At 43.4% G+C, this 7,113-nt stretch overlaps 1 long non-coding RNA gene across 1 annotated transcript in view; it reads left to right on the top strand.

Annotated features, from left to right (window-relative positions):
- The first annotated feature begins 659 nt into the window (after positions 1 to 659).
- LOC145721869 (uncharacterized) overlaps positions 660 to 7,113 on the top strand; it is a 10,830-nt gene continuing 4,376 nt past the window's right edge. The window contains exons 1-2 of the long non-coding RNA XR_014145849.1: positions 660 to 1,456; positions 2,881 to 2,990. This is a non-coding gene — a long non-coding RNA (uncharacterized LOC145721869). The remainder of the gene's footprint in view (positions 1,457 to 2,880; positions 2,991 to 7,113) is intronic.

Genomic DNA, 7,113 nt, shown 5'->3' on the forward strand with positions numbered 1-7,113 from the left:
AATAATGGGCAGGTCCCTTGCAGAGTGCCACCATCCACACGTTGGACAGAAAGTACACTTCTTAGCCAGCTCCTCTGTCTGCTGCGTTACCTGCTGAGCCCCCACAGACATTTACACCTACGGCCTCTAGGCATACAGCCAGGAGGATTCTTAGGATATACTCATAGAAGTAGAACTGCCCAGTTTATTTATTTTATTTTTTTCTTTTTTTTAAAGACCTTATTCATTTATTTGACAGAGAGAGAGACAGCGAGAGCAGGAACACAAGCAGGGGGAGCGAGGGAGAGGGAGAAGCGGGCTCCCCACTCAGCAGGGAGCCCGATGCGGGGCTCCATCCCAGGACCCTGGGACCACGACCCGAGCCGAAGGCAGACGCTCAACGACCGAGCCAACCAGGTGCCCCAGAACTGCCCAGTTGAAAGTTGCACATATTTTTAAAAACTACTTTGACTTTATAAAACTTTTTTAAAAAGGATTTTATTTATTTGACAGAGAGATAGCGAGAGCAGGAACACAAGCAGGGGGAGTGGGAGAGGGAGAAGCAGGCTTCCTGCCGAGCAGGGAGCCCGATGCGGGGCTCGATCCCAGGACACCGGGATCATGACCTGAGCCGAAGGCAGACGCCTAACGACTGAGCCAACCAGATGCCCCGACTTCCTAAAACTTTTTAAAAATTATTTTAAAAACTACTTTTGCTTGGGCAGAATATATGGGTTGGTTTTAAATGCCAGTTAATCTCCCCAAACTTCAATGGTCCCTGAGGAAGTTCTTGCTGGGGCACACACACGTGCAACTGAGGCAGTAGAATGAGTCTGTCTTCATCCCTTTCTCTGGAGAGTTCTCCGGAACTGGTAGTTTTGGAAAGAGACTCCCCTCATTCAGTTATTCAGCAGATACTTATTGAGAAGTTACTATAAGCCAGTCACTCTGCTAGGTGGGGAAGAAAGAAGATGACCAAGAAATACACAGTCCTCCAGGAACTCACTGTTTGGCCGATGAGCCCAATGTGGATTGGATCTGTAATCACAACATGGTACAATAAGGTCTATGCCTGAATGCCTAGTCTGTGGGAACACAGAAGAGAAACAATTCATCCTGCCTTGATTCAGAGGTGGGAGGCCTGGGGCATACTTGCATGAGGCTCCCTCACTTGGACACATCTCTATGCCATTTTCCTCACATGTAATACAAGGTATGATAACCATACCCACCTATGGTTACAGTGAGGATACAGAAAGCTTATAACAGTGTCAGGCACAGAAAAATATTTCGCCAAATCATTGAGCTGAATTATTTTAGCTATGAGGGTTTTTCTTATACTCTTCACCCTGCCAGGGCCCTAAGAAGTGTGAAGGTCAGAATCACCTTTTCCTGTTGTGATTTGCAGTATGGAAATAGAAAGTGCATGGTCCTTCAGTACTTTTACCAGGACTCTGAAAATAAGGAATATGAACTGGTAAGCCAATTCAGAGCATATTCAGAATTGGGATGGGATTCTGATCTAACATGTGACTGTCATTAAATGAATCCCTACAAACATTGAGCTACCGATTTGTGTAAGCTACCAGAGATAGAAAGATAAAGAAGACATAGATCCTGCCCTGTAGGATCATAGCCTGCTGGGGAGACAAACATAACAGCCAGCAATCATGATACTGTGTGGCCAGCTCAGAGGAGGGAGCAATTAAGTTGGCCACAGAGGAGGTGGCACCTCAATGGGGCTTTCATAAGTTCTGCCCAAGTTAGTATGTTGGTCCCTTTGGGGGACACTAATGCATATGGACCCCAGAATTCCACTTAATTTATTTATTTGATATCCAATTTGACAAATAGCACTTCTTGCCGTGGGTCTACAAGATGCTTCCATGGTGCTGTCAAGGGAATCTTATTTATAGACTAAGTGGCCCATATTATCCAATTCTGTACATCAAGACAACAAGACATTGAGAAACATGTGGTTTATTTATCCACAGTAGAATTGGATCCGGCTTCAGATTTTAGATATCAGGCATATTTGGGGGGGTTCTTTGTGCCATTCCTAGCCCTTAGTTCTTCCTCTGAAAGACGAACAGATTAAAATTAGATGTTGCTGGCATAGGTGGAATATTTTTAATGTAATTACTGCCTGTTTACTTCTTAGAATCACAAACAGAGCTTAGAAGAACAGGGATGTCTATCTTGTTGGCATTTACTGTTTTTGTAGGAAAATTAAAGTCTCACAAAGACACAGTTCAGTGAGCCAATTAAGCCTTGTTTGTTAAAATTATGTAAAATATATGGCAATGATTCTGAAAGCTATTATTAATTCAAAACATAGGCCATGAAATCCGGGTTTGAGTACTTAAGAAGTAAAAAATAGACCCAACGTCTTGATAATATTTATATTCATTTCATTTTCACATTCTGTCTCTGGCCAGGGCTGTTTTTAGTGTCAGATTACATTCCTAATGGAGAATATTTGTGGAAAATATTTGCTATGGTCTGAATGCTTATGTTCCCCCCACCCCCATTTATATGTTGAAATTCTAACCCCCAAAGTTGAGGGTCTTAGGAGATGGGGCCTTTGGGAGGTAATTAGGTCACCAGGGGGGAGCCCTTATGAAGAGACCCCACAGAGCTTCCTAGCTCCTTCCTCTGAGCCAGGATACAGTGAGAAAACCTGAGCTCTAAACCAGAAGAGGTCCTAGAACATGACCATGCTGGTGCCGTGCTCCTAAACTTCCCAGCTTCCAGAATTGTGAGCAATAAATTTTTGCTGTTTATAAACTACTCAGTCTGTGGTATTTTGTTATAGCAGCACAGACTGAGACAATATAAAATGGATTAGATCAAATAATTATTATTCTTTCTTTTGGTGACATATAACCTCCTTCTTGTCAGCTTCTAGGAGATGAATCGATTTAATCAGGACTTTGCTGATACCACAGTCTTTGGCATGACTTCTTGGCTCATTGCTGATCCCAGGAAAAGACTGAGTGCCGACAAATGAAGTAAGTCAGTCCATTCATAGACTGGTGGTGAACTTAGTGCCTCTGGCTGTCATGGCCAAGGATGAGGGGGATCTGTCTAGGGAATAGTTCTTTGAAGGCTCAGAGTATCTGTAATAGGTGGTGGTTCTTACTCAGGTAGGGGGCATAGATCCCTTTAAGAATGTGAAAAGGCTGTCAAATATGCAGGAAGAATGCAGGCTTCTTCGTGGAATCATTCTTTTAAAAAATGCACGTGTACACACATATGCACCACAACACTTGGCATTTAATTTTTAGGAGATTCCCACTACACCTGAATCCAGTTCACTCATCCCGAGAACCCTAAGTCTGTAGGGTCCCCGGCATCAGACTTCATCAGCATCTAGGCCTGACTAGTCACTTTTTGGTTTTGTAGAGTATACGGAAGATTGGCGTCCAACAGAATGAAGTTCAATGTTTCTGTTGGATTTCACTAGCATATAATTCCTGGTATGAAGGGCTAACCATGGTATTGGAAGGAAGGTGAAACCATTTGTCTAAACCCTGATCTTTATAAGCTGATCACAGATCTTCTGTCCTATGGGAAGACAGGCAGGTAAAGGGCTTGCAGACATGAAATGTATGACAATCTCTAGCTTCTAGGAGCTTTCTGCCTTCACCCCATCTCTATAGTACCAGGGATCCTAGACAGGAAAGGACTGAGACTTTTGTGCCCAGCACACTGGGAATAATTGTTTTCAGGGGGAAGTTATATAGAGCCTCATCTACTTTATATACTGGGAAATTATTTCTGACAATATCTTTTTGTCCAGCCATCTGCTTGGATCAAGTTTCTGCCAGCCTCTGGAAGAAGTAATTATTCCCTGCTCTGAAACTGAACTCCATGCTGGCTGTCTGCTGAGGGAGTGGACACTTTGGTTGTCTGTTTTCTATTGTCAAGGGTTCTTTTGTCACTTACTATTGTCAGCTGCTGATTTTCCAACAAACACTATCTTTGAGGCTAAAAATAAACCCTCCCAACACAAGTCCTCTCTTTATGATAATGTGAAAGACTAAATAGAGCAGTCAATTGTGGATATAATTTTATTCAGGCTATCGCAATAGAGGGAACATTTATTAATGAGAAATGTCTCAAAGAAAAGGAAGAAGGCCTGAGTTTTATAGAGGCAAGTAAACAAGGGAGTCATCCACAAGTCTTACGGGAATCATGAGGAAAGATAGAGGTGGGTCTTATCTCAGACTATGGGAAGGCTGGGTTGTCCTTTGTGGTGGTTAGCTATTTCTTGAAACACAAAAGGCTGGGGGGATTTCTCAACCTTCAGTGCTTTCAGGGAGCACAGAGTTCAGACAAAGTTCAACATTGTCAAAAGTCACATCTTTTTAACTTTCAAGAGCCTAAAGCAAATTTGGAAGAAAAAAATTGTTTTTGTAAGGTTTGGGTGTGAGGTAAAATCAGAATTTTGGCATCTTGACTGCCTGTTCTAGAAAAGACACTTAAGCTGTCTCCTCATTTGATTTGGCTAAAGAAAAATGAATGGCCTGCATGACCAAAGCTTAACAAAAGGAAAAGAAACAAAGCTATTATGACTTTCCTAGAGACATAGAGAACCCATGGAACAATTTCCAATTTGTACCAGTCATGGGAACTCTGTGACTTACCAAAATTAATCAGCATGTATGTTTTGAGCACCTGCTGTATGCCAGGCATGGATAAAGATGCTGGGCATACAGCAGTCAGTGTACCAGTCCAAAACTTCTCCCCTCGTGGAGCTCCCTGCTACAGAGAAGAAGAATGCACAGAGGGACAGTGAGAGCCAGAGGAAGGGGCTGTGCAGTTTTTCAAAAAGTTTGGTCCGAGAAGTTTCCGTAAGACGGTAACAGGAGTAAAGCCCTGAGGAAGTGAGGGAGGGAGGCGTGCTGAGGCCTGAGGGAATCTTTTGGGTGGAGGGAAGGGCCAAGTGTGAGGGCCTGAGATGGGAACTTGCCAAACGTTTGCAAGGAATAGTAAGGAGGCCAGAGTGGCTTGAGTGCAGCGGGCAAGAGAGCAAGTAGTTGGGGCTGAGGCCGGAGAGTCCTGGGAAGCAGAGGATAGACAGTCTGATGGGCCATCGTAATGACGTTGGCTTTCACTCAGGGTAACTTGGGAAGCCACTGGTTGACTTTTGGCAGAGACATGACATCGTCTAATTTCTATTTTCAAAGGCTCACTCTAGCTAACATTTTAAGAGGGCTGAAGGGAAACACTAAAGAGGCTACTGCGCCTTTCTCGAGAAGGTGGGGGCTTGGATCAAGATGGTCATGGTGAAGTATAGTGAATGTGTGATGTGCTGCTCAGCTCCCCTTCACGAAAGAAAGATTGATTCCTCCAGCAGCTGGGAGGCCCCTAGCTAATGGCTTTTGGCTGTCAGCCGTCTTCAAGAATTGCCTCCTCTGAAGAGAGCCGTTGTGCCCAATGGCATTCCCCCTTCCCAGGGCAGTCTGCATCCAGTGACCTGTCAGTAAGGGGTATAAAGGCCTGGTGCCTCACCTCAATTCAAGACAATTCCCAAGGGCTGTCCTAGCTCAGAGCTCCTTGTGCAGGCACTGCCCATTGTGACCGAATCACAGCCCAACTTTTCCTTTTGCCCAAACCTGTTTGCTTCCCTCCTCAGGCGTGGTGGATCCCAGGAGCACTCCCAGATAAGCTTCCTGCCCACTGAGCTCCACCTCAGAGTCAGCTTCCAGGGGGACATAACCTGCGACACGGAGAGGGGAGCAGTGGTCAGAAATATATTCTGAATATATTTTGAAGGTAGAGCCAAGTGGATTTGCCGATGGATTGGATGTGATGTTAAAAGTAGAAAAAAAAATCAATGATGAAACACTGAGATTTTTGTCCCAAACAAACAAAAGGATGGAATCACTATTAACAGATACGAGAAAGACCATGGGAAAGGCAGGGGTTTTGGGGGTTGGTGAGGAAGGTAGGGAATATAATAAATAAAAATAAACTCAAGATTCATGTAGGTAAAAGGTCAAATTCCATTTCCAGGAGGACAGTCTTAACTTTGACTTTGAATACTCCCAACATTATACAGTTTTAGATAGAATCTGTTGTAGTAGATGTTTCATTTAATTTGAGGAATGTGAGAGCAATTAAACATAAAAAATGTGAATGCATATTTTCAACCATTACACAATTGTTGCTAATTCATAGAGACAGAGAGAGTCGAAGTAGTTTTATAAGGGAACAAAGCCAGCCTTTGTTCATTGGCACATCCACCAGGATATGTACCAAGAAGATGTTTGTTTTTTTTTTCTATAAGGCCCTTATAATTTATAATACAATAACAGGCTCCCATGAGAAGTTGAAAAGAAGCAAAACTGCTTACAAACTGTATATATCACACACCCAGACAAAAATCCCAAGGCAACATGGTAGTAATCACAATGACATGACACCACCTTGTACAGATAGAGCTCTAAGAAAACTCACAGTGAAAAGAAAGTCTACTGTAGAGCACAACAGGTAGAACATGAATCTTGAGCTGGTCCTTGACAGAGTAGAGAGTAAGTAGAAAGGCTTGGGAAGGGTGTTTCTAGAGGAAGGAGGAATGTGAGAGAAGGCCCAGAAGTGAGGATGGGTAAGACAGAGACTAGCAACAGTTGTGATGAGTCTGCCTCCCAAGAAGATTACATCAACTGGGTAAAGTGGGGAAAGTCAGCTAACTTCTAAAACCAGGCAAGGAGTTTGGAGTCCTCCTTTTGATTACTAAGGGAACAGAGGTAATTTTCTCAAAACTTTTAAGGTGCCAACACGCATTGTGAATCTCCAAAATGGAAATGGGCGGTATTTCCCAAACTTAATTGACATTGGAAGCTTTTTTCCATGATACCACCTGTTGCCATCTTTGGGAAGATTGATTCTACAGGCATATGGAGGCAGATGACACTCAAACATGGAGTGTGCTGGGAAAACTAGTGGCTCAAAGCTGCCAAAAGTAACCAAGATTTTTAAAGGACACGGACAGTATTTTGGGTGGTGGGCAAACAGCATTAATTTATTCTCATCCTCTCGCCATTCATCCTCACCGTTCGCAGCATATTATGGGCCACTTGGAAAGAGATTTGTGGTTCTCCGGGCCTTCTTTTCCTGCCTTAGTGA

Source organism: Leptonychotes weddellii, chromosome 5 (assembly GCF_054177405.1).
Source record: "Leptonychotes weddellii isolate Sample4059 chromosome 5, ASM5417740v2, whole genome shotgun sequence".
In the NCBI taxonomy this organism is placed as follows: domain Eukaryota; kingdom Metazoa; phylum Chordata; class Mammalia; order Carnivora; family Phocidae; genus Leptonychotes; species Leptonychotes weddellii.